The 15,082-nt window shown below is 37.3% G+C and overlaps 2 long non-coding RNA genes across 3 annotated transcripts in view; both read left to right on the plus strand.

Moving 5' to 3' along the window:
• Positions 1-13,045, plus strand: part of LOC125965355 (uncharacterized) — a 28,478-nt gene extending 15,433 nt beyond the window's left edge. The window contains exon 2 of the long non-coding RNA XR_007479145.1: positions 11,759-13,045. This is a non-coding gene — a long non-coding RNA (uncharacterized LOC125965355). The remainder of the gene's footprint in view (positions 1-11,758) is intronic.
• The window catches only part of LOC125965354 (uncharacterized), a 56,096-nt gene that overhangs the window by 29,619 nt on the left and 11,395 nt on the right, over positions 1-15,082 (plus strand). The window contains exons 4-5 of one of the 2 annotated variants that reach the window (XR_007479142.1): positions 13,537-14,206; positions 14,732-14,746. This is a non-coding gene — a long non-coding RNA (uncharacterized LOC125965354). Of the gene's footprint in view, positions 1-13,536; positions 14,207-14,731; positions 14,747-15,082 lie in introns of those variants that run through there. The other variant, XR_007479143.1, reaches the window with a different exon arrangement.

Here is a 15,082-nt window from a genome sequence, read left to right on the forward strand (position 1 = left end):
CATTTTCCCCTCACCAGCAATACTTGGAATTTTTCTCTTGCCATATCCTTTGTCACCACATGCTTTTAATCTGCATTTTTAAAAAGTAATCAATTTATTTATTTTTGGCTGCATTGGGTCTTCGTTGCTACACTCAGGCTCTCTCTAGTTGCAGCGAGAGGGGTCTACTCTTCGTTGCGGTGCGCAGACTTCTCATTGCAGTGGCTTCTCTTGTTGCGGAGCACAGGCTCTAGGCGCGCGGGCTCAGTAGTTGTGGCTCCCAGGCTCTAGAGCGCAGGCTCAGTAGTTGTGGTGCGCAGGCGTAGTTGCTCCACAGCATAATCTGCATTTTAACTTCTGTAAATTTGGCATGTCTGGATTCATATGAAGTAAGGTGTTTTAATTCTGCATTGCTCTGATTCTAGAAAAGTTAGGTCTTCATATACTTTCTTGCTATTCATGTTTTCCATTCTATGAATTGCCTATCATGACCTTCGCTCATTTTTCTATTGAGTATTCTGTGTCTTTAGAGATGTAGAAGTTTTTGTATTCAGATTTTGAGTCCTTTATTGGGTTTTAGATAATGTATATGTCTTCTACCCATCAACTGTTTTTCAGTCTGACTTTGGTATCCTTTATTGTACATAAAATTCTAATTTTTTATTAAAGTACAATTGATTTACAATATTATGTTAATTTCAGGTGTACAACAATGGTGTTTCAATATTTTTATAGATTATGCTCCATTGAAAGTTATTATAAAATATTGGCTATATTCCCCATGCCCTACAATATATTCTTGTATCTCATTTATTTTATACATAGTTGTCTGCACTTCCTAATTCCCAGTCTGTATCTTGCCCCTCTCGCTTCCCTCTCCGCACTGGTAACCACTAGATTGTTTTCTATATCTGTGAATCTGTTTCTGTTTTGTTGTATTCATTCATTTGTCTTATTTTTTAGATTCTACTTATAAGTGATATCATTACAGTATTTGTCTTTGTCTGACTTATTTTACTAAGCATAATACCCTCCAGGTCCGTCTATGTTGTTGCAAATGGCACAATTTAATCATTTTTTATGGCTGAGCAGTGTTCCATTGTGTATATATGGCACGTATTCTTTATTCATTCATCTGTTGATGGACATTTAGGTTGCTTCCATATCTTGGCTATTGTAAACAATGCTGTTATAAACACTGGATGTGGGTGCATGCATCTTTTCAAATCAGTGTTTCTGTTTTCTTCAGATATATACCCAGGAGTGGAATTACTGGATTATATGGTTGTTCTGTTTTGTTTTTGTTTTTATTAACATCTTTATTGGAGTATAGTTGCTTTACAATGGTGTGTTAGTTTCTGCTTTATAACAAAGTGAGTGAGCTATACATATACATATGTCCCCATATCTTCTTCCTCTTGTGTCTCCCTCCCACCCTCCCTATCCCACCCCTCTAGTGGCTACATCAGTTAACATTCCCACCAACAGTGTACCAGGGTTCCCTTTTCTCCACATCCTCGCCAAGGCTTGTTCGTTTTGTTCTTTTTTATGATAGCCATTCTGACATGTGTGAGGTGATCTCTCATTGTGGTTTTGATTTGCATTTCCCTGATGGCTAGTGATGTTGAGCATCTTTTCATGTGCCTGTTGGCCATCTGTATGTTTTCTTTGGAAAAATGTCTATTCAGCTCTTCTGCCCATTTTTTTAAATCAGATTTTTTATATTAATAAATTTATAATTTTAATATAGTTAAATTCATCACTTTTGCTTCATACAATGTATGCTTCTTTATTTTTCAAAGATCTATTTCATCTCTTACCCTGAAATCACAAATATATTACCTTGCAATTTCTTTTATTCTCTCTAGATTTTATTTTTCACATTTAGATATTAAAACTGTTGTATTTTAGTTTTGTACATTAGGTGGAATTATATAACATAATGGTTAATAGAATGATTTCTGTGGGGTTTAAGTTCCAGCTCCACCATGTACTTCTTAGGCCAGTCATTTTATCTCTCATACCTCAGTTTTTCCACCTGTAAAATGAGGATAATAGTTTATGCCTTGTGGATTTTTTTGTGAAGATTAGGTGAGCTATATAGGACTGGGTACAACATAAGTGATATCACTAGGTTAAGATCCAGTCTCATATCTCTTTTTAAAATGAGACTGTTTCCCCAAAAGCTGTAATTCAGCTTCCTCCATTGGACTATGATTCCATCTCTTTCATGTGCCAACTTCTTATCTGTATATAGCTCTATTTCTAGGCCACCTGTTTGATTTGTTTTCTTGTTTGCCGTTTCTTCCAAGGGCATCACACAGTTCTTATCTATCATGACTTCCCAATATATCTTAATGTATAGGGCACATTCTCCATTTTGAGCTTATTTTTCAAAACTACCTTAGCTGTATGGAGAACTTCATTCTTCCAGATACATTTTATTTTATTTTATTTTAATTTTTTTATAGGAGATAGAGCAATCTTCTCTTTTTTTTTCTTTTTCTTTTTTTTTTTGGCTGCATTAGGTCTTCATTGCTGCGTGCGAGCTTTGTCTAGTTGCAGCGAGGGGTGGGGCAGGAGGCTACTCTTTGTTGTGGTGCACAGGCTTCTCATTGCAGTGGCTTCCCTTATTGCGGAGCACAGGCTCCAGGCTCGTGGGCTTCAGTAGTTGTGGTTCGTGGGCTCTAGAGTGCAGGCTCAGCAGTTGTGGTGCACCAGCTTAGTTGCTCCGTGGCATGTGGGATCTTCCTGGACCAGGGATTGAACCCATGTTCCCTCCATTGGCAGGCGGATTCTCAACCACTACGCCACCAGGGAAGTCCCCCAGATACATTTTAGAATCACTTTTTTATGCTGTCCCTCAAAAAAAAAAAAAAAAAAAGCTTGGCCTTTTATTACAGTTGCATTTAATTTTATGGATTAATATAAGGACATTTATATTTTTATAGCAAGTCATCTCATCCATACCTGTGATATATATTTCTTTTACTCATGTGTCCTCTAATAAAGTTTTCATTATGAAGGTTTTCTGCATAATTTATTAGGTGAAACCCCATACTCTCTATAGGTTTTGTTACTATGGTAAATTCATCTTGTATTGTATCTAGATATTGATGCTATGGAGGAACACAATTGATTTTGGTGTATTAGTTTTTTTCCAGCCCCTGTGTTGAGCTCTTTTCTTAGATTTAATAGCTTATTGATTTTCCTGTGTTTCCAATGAAATACATAATCAAAACAATCTATAAATACGACATTTTTATCTATATTCTTCTAAACCTTCTCTCTCTTTCTATTTCTCTCAATACACAGCTCCAAAAAGGTCAGTTCCAATAGACCAGTAATGTTAGAAATCTTTATCTCAATTCTCTCCTTAAAGGAAATGCTAATTTTTTAAAAAAATTAGTAGTATAATAATTTTTGTTAGTGTATACATGTGCCATGTATTTTTGGTATATAGCCTTTATCAAGGAAAGATAGTTATTATTTGGATCTAGTTTTATAAAATTTACCCTACCCAATAGATTTTGAACCTCATGGGATGCTTTTTATCTCCTCTATCTAAAAAGAATGATGATATGATTTTCTCCTTTTTTTTAACTAATAACAGTGAATCACATGAATTGATTGGCTGATACTGAACCAACCTTGCATTCTCAAGGATAAACCCACTTGACCAAATCGTATTAGAGTATAGATTAGCTTTTGCTGTATTACAAACCACCTCACAACTTAGTGGCTTAGGGAGATCAGCTTGGTGCTTTGTGACCACCTAGAGGGGTGGGATAGGGAGGGTGGGAGGGAGGGAGACACAAGAGGGAAGAGATATGGGAACATATGTATATGTATAACTGATTCACTTTGTTATAAAGCAGAAACTAACACACCATTGTAAAGAAATTATACTCCAATAAAGATATAAAAAACAACAAAAAACTTAGTGGCTTAAAATAGCAATTACTTGGCAATTTGGGACTGGATTCATCTGGGTAGTGTTTACTTTTGGTTTTATCTGGACTCCTTCGTGCAGTTTTAGTCAACTGATGGATCAGCTGAGTGAGAGCTGGTCTGAGACAGCCTCACTCACAGGTTTGGTGGTTGGCATGGACAGTGGGAGCACCTGGTCCACTTGTCTTCAGAACCTAGTGGGCTAGTCCTCGGCAACTGAGCCATCAAGCTCTTTTGCTATTGTCTCATCATGTGGGTTGAGTATGCCAAAGCCCAGTCCTGCTGAAGTGGTGACTCAGGAATGAGGGTGTCAGAAGGGGATTGTACCATAATTTTTGAAACATCCTATCACAATGTTTTTAATATACCTTAAAACTCCGTGGAATAATAGTGTATTTAGGTTTTTGACTTATATTTTTAATAAGGAAAATTTGATTGTAATTTTTTTTATATTGCCCCTGTTTGGTATAATATTCTTCTTGCACCTCTAGCCCCATTATTCTAGCTTGGGGTACTTAAAATGTATTGAAGGGGATAGAACTGAGTATTGCATCTTAAATAAAATAGTCTTGGACAGGTGGTTCCCACTTATCACTGAGGTTGTTCAAAAGGCTGCATTCTCACAGTGGACCATTGAACCCTTATGCACACCAAGCATTACATCTCACTTACACCTTACTAGCATTCTTGTGCTGGTTCCTTGATTTTAATTTAAAAAGTAATAAGTACTTGAAAAAATACAAAGTAAGAAGCAAAAACCCTCCATCACCCTAGTCTCTTTCCCTCACAGGGGAAGCAACTATAAAGTTAAGATGTCAATTTAAAAATATTTACAAGATGAAAATGATTCTTAAAAGTCCTTGGGGGCATTTAATCATTGAAGGGTATGCTGAAGAAGGTAAGTAACAGTTTGACTTCCAATCCAGAGACTATTGGCAATAAGTGGAAACAGTGCTCTAACAACACGGCCTAATAGAACTATAGAACCAAAGAAAAAGCTAGGTTTAGGATTATTGGGTCCAAATTCACATTGTTCATAATGAAGAACCTTAAAAATCATGAAATATTGACTGATCTCTAATTCTAAGTCATTCCAGAATGCTATTTTCTATGTCAAAGAGTGGAGTTTGAGAGAGAAATAAGAAGGAATAAAGTCCAATTTGGTTTTAAAGAATCATGGAGAAATGAAGATTATTTCTTTCATAATTTCCCTGTAGATAGAGCTCTTCTATGAGTGACTGTTTCACTAAAGTAGGGAAATACAGGGTGTTATCCAGAAAATCATATCAGTTTACTTCAAGTCAGTCCTCTTCTGGGCAAACACATCTTTAACTTCATTTGTATTATATAGTATTTTAAATTATGAATTGTTTTGTCTTCTCAGGTCAGTTTCTTCTAGCCACGTGGGTTTGTTCTCTATTTATTCCTTCCTTCTTCCCTCTCTTCCTTCTTCTCTCCTGTACTCCCTTTTTTATTAGTGAATTGGAAAGACGATTTCCTTATATATGCTAAACTATGCAATAGCAAAACCCCAAAATATAACTAACATTTTATGAAGAAGACAATAACGAAAAAAATTATAGTGGAAAAATCTTAGGAAACTGGAAGGAATTTGGGGGTCTTTCTGTCTCGAAGTAGATTTGGAATGTGCATTTCAGGTTCTCTTTTATAATGCAGGGTTGCTAGTTGAGCCTTTATTTTGTTTCCAGAAAAACAATTAGCTTACATATTTTTTTTAAACAAGGTTTTCTTCACCTTTGGAAATTAGTAATGATTAAAAAGAATATTATACAGTTAAGTGATGTCTAATTTTTTTCCTCATGAGTTCACCGTACTTCAGGTTATAGCCCTGATCTGTTTAATCCTCCAGCAATCCTGAGAGGGAGCAAAGGGGCAGATGTTCTTTCCTCATTTCACAGATGAGAAAACTGAGGTTCAAAGATTCAAAGTGAGGTTAAGTGCTTCTGCCAAGGTCATTCTCTGAGGTGAAGCTGGAGCCAGGAATAGCACCTCATCCTCTTGTTTTCTCTCATGTGATTCTCCATCCGCTGACCCACTCTGACTATAAAAACGCACTGTACCAGGCCTCACACAGTCCCTGAAACGTCCTTTTAGTAGGACACTATGGTAGTGACAAGATTGAACAGATATAAAGAATGCTGTAAAAAAGGACCTGTCTTTTTTGTTGACTCCATCCCATAAACTTCCACAGCCACACTGCATGAGAAACATGAGACATCCATTAAGATCATGTTCCCATTAGTTCCCCAAATCTAGCTAGAACTAGATTTTGCAGAAATTGAAGACACATCTTGTGGCCTGACTGCTGAAAATGAGTGTCTCGGGAGTCAGAGAGGCATTGCTGCTCAACGAAGTCAAGAATGCCCTTTGCTAATTGTTTCTCCTCCATTTCTGAGGGAATTTAAATTCATGATCGGCACCATATATTATACTTCAATACTGTTCATCATCCATCTTGTACGTATTTGCAGGAAAGAATGTTGCCCAAGTCATTATATCCCGCCATGATTCACAGTCGTATGACCTTAGGTGGCAGCTCAGCAGGAGCTTACCGGTGCCTTAAATCATCCCTGTTGTGGACATACAAGAGCATGACCTCTGACTTCCCAAGCTGTCTCTTCATGAAATGAAAATGGAACTGAGAGTTTAGGGGAAAGTTTTGAAAGTGTCTGGCTCTTGTAGTCATCTAATGAGGTCCTCATTTCTAGCTGCTAAGCATGCCCTTTAATTGGTGGTCACTCGAAAATCAATGATAATATAACTGTCCAACTCTTTGGAGCTATTTTTCTCTCTGCTTTCTATCCTGCAAGTACACGATAAAAAGCAACCACCCATTCAGCCATTATCTTGTGTCACTTACCATTCAGAGATCAGTCTTCCTTTATGTGCTCCTTCAGGAAAGACCTGGGTTGTACTTTTCACTTGCCTTTCAGGCAGAGAGTAGAGTCCTTGGCACAGATTAAGTCCTCAAAAATGTTAGATGGGTGGATGGGTGGGCAGTGGATTGCAGCACATGAGCAACTACAGTAGCATTGTGATACATGACAAGGAAATGACCTCAGTTGGGGAAATAAATGCCTAGCACATATGCCACCACTTTCCCCTTCCATCTTCATTACAGTCCTTACTAATCTATTATGACATTTTTCCCCATTGGGTCTAGACATGACCTCAGGATGCTTGTAGAATATAAACAGTCCTGTGCAATGTAAACCTTGTATAATGTAAACAATGCTTTACTGTTTGATTTGAGTTGGGACACGAGAAGAATCCTATTTTCTGTCCATAACATAGACGTTGGGAATAATAACTAATGCTCATGTAAACATATAGATTCATAGGATAGAAAAAATAATTTTTAAGAAATGACCTAGTACAGACTCAGGGGGATAATATATGTTAACTTGATTATAGAAATTTGGTTCAGCCGCTCAGCTTCAACCTTCAAAAATCATGTCACTTTTTATTTTAAATCAACATATGAATCCAAGGTATAGCAAAATAAACCATTAACCTTGCAGAACAGGGCCCTTCTAGATACGATCTCGTTAGGACCTGATCCTCCATGGTTGTATCTACACAGAGGGGTTATGCCAGTCCCCTACTGGGAAGTTGAATTGGAGGAAGAGATAGACATAGAGGTACTATGGATAATTCTAGACTGACATGGTCATCAAGAAGTCCTATGAAAAATAATTTCTGGTGAGTATAGAGTAAATCAGCAATGAGAAATGGAGAGGATTGGAATTAAGTAGACTCATCACTAGTCCATGGTTATTACCAGTGTACCAGTTTAGCAATGAATTACTCAAGGTAATTGATGCTAGGTAGTATAACAAACACTCCTGAAAGCCAAGTGTCTTAATTTAATAAATGTTTATTTCTCTTGTCAGAGACCCGTGTGAATTAGGTGGTTCATTCTTAGCAGATTGCTTTCAAGTAGTGAATCAGGAACCCATGCCCCCTCCACCTTGAGGTGTTGTCTTAAATGCATGACTACCTAAACTACAGCAGAAGGGAACATGGGCAATCATGCATAATATCTCCTGGCCAGGCCTGAAAGTGGTAGACCCATACCCTTTCAACAAGAATGCAAAAACTTGACCTCTGCCTGGCTCCAAGGGAGGTTAGAAAAGGTCATTGTTCTGTGTGTCCAGGAAGAGGAGAATGAAATGCATCTCACTGTCTCATCCATAGCTGAAGGCAGGTAATCTGTGAGAGAGAGCAATGTTTGCAGATGGTGATACATGAAGATTGAGGAAGATTGATTTCTCAGTCATTGAGGAGTACTGTTCCATCTAACTGAGTTCGGAATGGTAATAAAGTCATCCACTGAAAACTTACCAATCTAGTTTGTGTGCAAGATATTATGAATTATAGTCTTACCGTTAATTTAGCAGACCCACAAATATTTACATCTACCAAGCACCGTGCTGGCAACTGCAGCTTACCAGTACTTCTTTCCTGGGCCCTGGATAATTTCCAGTAGTTGGTATCAGAATCTAAGCTATCCACTTGATGTGGACACTAGTCCCCTTGTAGCCGTCTCACAGGAGCCTTTAACCATTCCTGGCCAAAAACAAAGGAAATGGGCAAGAGTTACTGCTCTGCTTATCAGAAAGTGTCTCCTAAAGTCTTGTCTCCTAAATCATTTTTCTGGCCCCTTTATAGTCATTCTTTCTTTATTCACATTTCTTGGCCTACTGAACGCTATAATCAAATCCGCCCTCAATTTTCTTTTTCCTGACGTATATAAAACTACATTTTCTTCAGCCTTTTTTTAAAAAAATGATAATTATCTTGTTTATTTGTATTTGGAAAATCTAATGAGATCGCATATTTAAAAATCACATACTATCAAAAGATAGATAGTAGTAGTAATTCCTTCTGGAATATTTTTCCCCCTCATCCAACCAATGTTAGGTCCCTTACCCCCTTTCTTAGCAACTTTTATTAATTTCTTACGTGTCTATCAGAAGTTTTTTGTGGCAAAGGTACATGTGTATGTTTCAGAGGTTACTGTTGTCATGAATTCACAGAAGCCAGAGCCTGGAAAGCATTAAGTGGTCCTGAGCACCCCATTTCCAATGAGAGAGCATAGCAGTGCTCAAACGGCTGGGTGTCCTATAATTCAACTCAATTCTGGCACTATCTACATGTAGATAGCATCAGATCTCACATGTTAAGGGCTCAGTCCAGCAGGAATGCACACACACACTTCAGGTGCCAGTCACCAAGTATATGTTGTCACCTGTGCTTCTGACCCTTGTACCACTGATCAGAGGTTCCAACGACCCCCTTCTTAGCTTTAATTAGTTTGCCCAAGTGACTCATAGAACTCACAGAAATATTCTATTAACTAGATTAACCGGTGTATTATAAAATGATAAAACTCAGCAACAGCCAGATAGAAAACATGTATAGGACGAGGTATGGGGAGAAAGCATGGAGCCCACTCTCCCCAAATCTCCATGTGCTCACCAACTGGGAAGCTCCCTGAACCCTGTCCTTGGGGGTTTATGGAGGCTTCAGTACACAGGCGTGACTGAATAACTCATTGGCCATGGGCAATTGAGCTCAGTCTTGAGTGGCTCTTCCCTGCCCTGAGGGCAAGGGGGTGGGACTGAAAGTTCCAACCTCTAATCACAAGGTTGGCTCCACAGGCTGCCCGCTCCCATCCTTAGGTGCTTTCCAAAGATCACCTTGTTAACATAACAAAAGACACCATTATCATCTCATCACTTAGGAAATACCAAGGGTGTTAGAAACTCTGTGGCAGAAACTGGGACAGAGACCAAAAATATAATTCTTATTACTCCTAAAGCACAGTTATCTAGGTAAATGTTTGTATCACCCCAAACAGGCAGGCAGGAGTCACCAGGGAAAATAAGTTAATTGCCAGTCTTTTCTATTAATTTTTAAAAATCAGATTTAAGAAGAGAATTTTTTTAATGGCCAGTGAAAATGTCTCTTACTTCAGCTCTTGCCCTTTTCTACTTATTATTTATTTTTTCAATTTTTAGTTTAGTTTTGAAAAGTGTCTTTAAGTTATTTTAAGGTTAGAACCGAACCTTCCAGGGTTAAAAAAATATTGCGTCTCTTGAAAGAGATTATTTTAGACTTAGTGAAATGGATTTGATGCTAGAAAACATGTGACATCATACATTTGACCTTTTTGAAATGATTTACATTATATCAGCTACACAAAGTCCAGCAACTGTAACCAAAAAAAAGAAAAAAAACCCTACTAATTAAGGCAACTTTGCAGATTGATGGTGTTAGATTATCAATTAAGATCTCAGTTTTAAACCAGATTTTTCCTCTAAATAGTGATCCAAAGAACACTAGTTTTAGGGTCAGTCTAATTAGTCAGACAGCTTCCTGATTGTTTAGCGCCTTCACTTGAAGTTTGTTAAATATTTTGAATATCACCTATGCTCCCATGAGACATTAGTGAATGTGAAGTCAACAAAAAAGAAAAAAAATGTAAGAAAAAGGATTTTGTAGTAAAATAAACTTGAGAAATCCTGGGTTCAGTAAATTTAAACATGTTTCGTGACTGCAGGACTTTTGAGATGTGGAATGAGCTATAATGTGCTCTGTGAATTTCACTGTTAAGTAGAGTTTGGTCTGAAGTGTTTTTAAACTTTATTTGGCTCTACAACCCTTTGTCAGTGGAACATTTTAAAGGCCTCTTTGTTTCTAGCAACTTTGGAAAATGCTGTTCTGGTCTCAGTTAAGCCCTTGAAATCTTAGCATTTGGAAGGAGATCCACACACAAGCTCATCCAATTTCTGGTACAGAAATCTACCATGTATCCATGCTATAGGCTCACTCAGCTGTGGATGAGTATTTTGATAACAAAATGCTCACTACCCATAAATCAGCTGATTCTATAGTCGGAATGCTGGTCTGTTAGGAGGTTTTAACCTTTTAAGTGCCTTTTACTATTAGAAAATTTTAAGTTTTAAAATTTTGTCTATTGGACCTAGATCTGATCTCTGGATTAAGATAAGTCCTACTCAAGTAAAAGAGTCCTTATTTTTCAAGGATGATTTGTACATGAAAAAAAAAATCCATATACTTAAAATCATCTGTAGTGACTGAAGAGTAATTGAAAATACATTTGAAAATAATTTTCATTTGAAATTTATGTCAAAATATGTTATTATATAAACGAATCCAGTATATTTTCTCTTATAGCCAGTAAAATTTAGGTTAAATTTTAATTAAGCACAAGTGCCACAATTAAAAAAAAAGAATTACATTTTGTTTTGAGTGATTATTTCAGCAAAACTGGTTTATGGGACAGTAAACTGTCCTTCACTGCATGTTCAATGTTAGCAGCTCAAACAGGCTAATTCTGGTAAAAATTCAACAGTTTTCCAAGGCCTTCTCTTAATTATTTGATACTCAATTGTTTTTTCTTTTACTTCTATTGTATCTCTTTTTAAAATTGTTAACTACACATCCTCATTTATCAATGGCTTTGTATGTTTAACCCAGCAGATCTCTGGTATTATTTACAATGGCTTCATGATATTATATCTTTAAAATTCAGAATTTCACTTTAAAGTTGAATTTTATTTCTATTATACGGTATTATGTTTATGTTATGAATCCATCAGTGAGTAATTTGCTGAAACAGGATGATCAGTTTGCTGACTTAGAAGGGCTGGAATCTATAGACACCTTAAAATTAGGATGTAGATAACGAATAGTTGGATGACAAGAAACCCTGTTATATGAAAACAGGGATAATGAGTGTTCCAAATCTTATCTTTTCTGTTCTTACTTTTCTCCAAAGGTTAGCTCTAGAGTCCTTAATTCTCCATTCAGTATTAAATTATTGACTATTTTGCCACAACTACTGAGCCTGCGCTCTAGAGCCTGCGAGTCACAGCTACTGAAGCCTGTGTGCCACAACTACTGAACTCCATGCACCTAGAGCCCGTGCTCTGCAACAAGAGAAGCCACCAAAATGAGAAGCCTGCACACCGCATAGAAGAGTAGCCCCCGCTCACCGCAATTACAGAAAGCCCGCGTGTAGCAATGAAGACCCAACACAGCCAAAAATAAAATAAATACATTTATTTTTTAAAAAGTGGATGTATTTAAAAAAACCCCAAAAGGTCCTACTGTATATGTATAGCACAGGGAACTATATTCAATATCCTGTGATAAACCGTAATGGAAAAGAATATGAAAAAGAATGTATATAAATGTATAAATGAGTCACTTTTCTGTGCAGCAGTAATTAACACAACACTGTAATTCTATACGTCAATAAAAAATAAAATTAAAAAAAACTGACATAAAAATCACCACAGAAGGGGGACTTCCCTAGTGGTCCGGTGGTTAAGACTTCGCCTTGCAATGGAGGGGGTGAGGGTTCGATCCCTGGTTGGGGAGCTAAGATCCCACGTGCCTTGCGACCAAAAAACCAAAACATAAAACAGAAGCAATACTGTAACAAATTCCATAAAGACTTTAAAAATAGTCAACATCAAAAAAAATCTTTAAAAAAATCACATAAATCAGAAACAAATGAAACATAATAAAGTCCATACATTAAAAAAAAAAGAGCATGGGTTCTGGTCACATCCCAGCTTCCCACTTACTTACAGCTGTGTAATTCTGGGCAACTCACATAATGTCTCCTCAGACTCCTCATCTATAAAAGGGGATGGTAATAGTTCCCTACCTCATAGTGTTGCTGTAATCCATAAACACGGTTAAGTGCCTTGGTAAATTGTTTGATGCTCTCTGGTTATTGTGAATTAAAATATGTCAATGGCTTCTGGCCGTACGATTTATAATAGTTTGACAGTTAACCAAATGGTAAAACTATTCCATTTATTATTCCCATCTCTTTTTACCCCCTACCCTGTTTTGTTGTTTATGTTTTCTCCCACCACAGAGTGTTAGTTCCAGGAGAGCAAAAGCTTTATTTTGTTCACTGCTGAAAGCAATAGCACCCAGAAAAGTACTGTACATATGAAACCCTCAGTAAACACTAGCTGAATGAATGGTGCAAACTGTCACAAGGAAAAATACACCAAAACTTTCATTATAATAAAAAAGTATAGATAAATCTTTCTCTAATGGCTTCCAGTCAAGTATTTTAAAACACCATATGCTATAATAAAAACAAATAATTTATTAAAATTTGAAGGCAAAAACATAATTTTAAAAGATTTTAAAAGATTTAGACCTATGTTAGGCGTGATGGAATATGGATGCTTTCTGGAAATTCACAATCAGATCCAAGAGTATCACTTTCAGAATGTTCTAGTAGACTGAGTTTACTTTTAGTTGTCTTTGAAGAAACAGTCACTATTGTACTCTCTTTCTTAACAGAAATGTGTTTTTTCGAAGACTCACTTCTAATTGGTTCATTAAGCAAAGAATTATTTTGCCCAATTCCTTTGCTTTTCTGCTTTACAGGTGAGTCAGAGCAGGAATGCAGGTCCTTCCCAGGTTGTTTCTTAGCAGAGTAGTTTTTGGTATATTATGCTCTGGTCATTTTCTCTGAAGAAGACCTGCTATTTCTAGGTAATTCCTCCTCTTTTCTTTGACTTCCAGTTCCAGAAATGACGTCTGCTGAAGGAGAACATGTTCTAGCAATGAAATCTTCAAAAGACTCCTGCCGCTGCTCTGTGACTGCGACCCCCAGCTTGTCTTTGGAAGTTTCTAAGGCCTCCTGAGTAGAGACTGGGACGTGGAAGGAGTCGACAGGCAAAGGAATCCCAGCATCACCTGTAATTTTCTGAAACTGGAGGGAAAGACAAAAGACAAGACAAAAATTCAGTGATGAACAAAGCCAACCATTAAAAAGTAGAGTTCAAAACTTCAGTGTTACTCTGTGATCTTATTATTAACACAGTCAATTGATTATTCAGAAGATTTCAGAGCCAGTTTTTCTCTAATTATATCCTGCCAAGTGATTCTCAGCTTAACCTAGCTATATCCAAGGCTATGTCCGCTACATTTTCAGACTTTGGTGACTGGGGTAGTTATTACCCATTTCCTTCCCCTCACTAAAAATAAAACCCTACTCTGTAAGAAAATTAATTTCTTTGCTATCCTCCAGGCACATGTAAACAGTATATAATATAGTTTGTGACCAGACTGTCAGTTCCCAAGACCAGTCAGTTCCTAAGACCAGTCTGAGATTGGCTGAGCTGGGCGAAGGGGGCTCCAAGTGAGGCTGGAGGAAAAGCTGACAGGTTTCCCCTCCCATTCCCATGACCAGGTGAGTCACTGTAATATCTTACGTATCAGCTATGTCAAGATTACTTATTTTAAAAATTATATCAGTACGTGTACCTCCATTAGTGTTCCTTCATTGTTAAGCTGACTGCATACAAATAGAAACCTAGATAAAATATGAATAGAACAGACATTTATACAATTTAAAATTTGGAATATTTTCTGTAATGTTTTCTTTCTTCATTAAGGAGAGTTTGCTTTAACTCATACATTTTCTAAAGAACTTCCAGTTTTCTTATGTACAACAATACAGTATCATGAAACGGGCCCACATTTACTAATCTCAGATTTGGAGAGGACTCCAGAGTCTTCTAGCTCCCGAGCATGTGAACTATTAGAGACTGACCATTATTATTTTCTCTCTGACTTGGTCATTTCCTTTTTGCTAATCACTCTTAGAATCCTTAAGTGCTGTCCTCTCCACTTACTTGGAGATTTTGCATTGGTCTTGGGGCACTCTGCTTTGATTCTGATTTTTCTTCTTCAAGTGCCTTCTTTTCTTCTTTAGGTGGACTACTAACAGTAGAGTTCATCTGGGGACGACCTAGTAAATGAAAATCTGAGTGATCTATACCAGCCATTGTGGCCAGCTGCCCAAGCCTGGACCAGAGGAGAAAAGGAGAAAAGATAAAGGTTATTATAATCACAGAAGAGCAGTTTAGATTTCCCCAGACCTACAATCATGAAATACTTCTAAAATCTTAAAAGCCAACATCCTACTCCATACTACAAGCCTCTCTCTCCCCCAAATTCTCAGCCCTTTCCAGATTCATCCTCTAGGAGACATCCCACTGTCTCACTAGCAGCTTCAACATGTACTGTGCACCCCGTCCACTGCCAGTCACCCCTCCATTCCCAC

The sequence above is a fragment of the Orcinus orca genome, chromosome 9 (assembly GCF_937001465.1).
Source record: "Orcinus orca chromosome 9, mOrcOrc1.1, whole genome shotgun sequence".
Lineage (NCBI taxonomy): Eukaryota > Metazoa > Chordata > Mammalia > Artiodactyla > Delphinidae > Orcinus > Orcinus orca.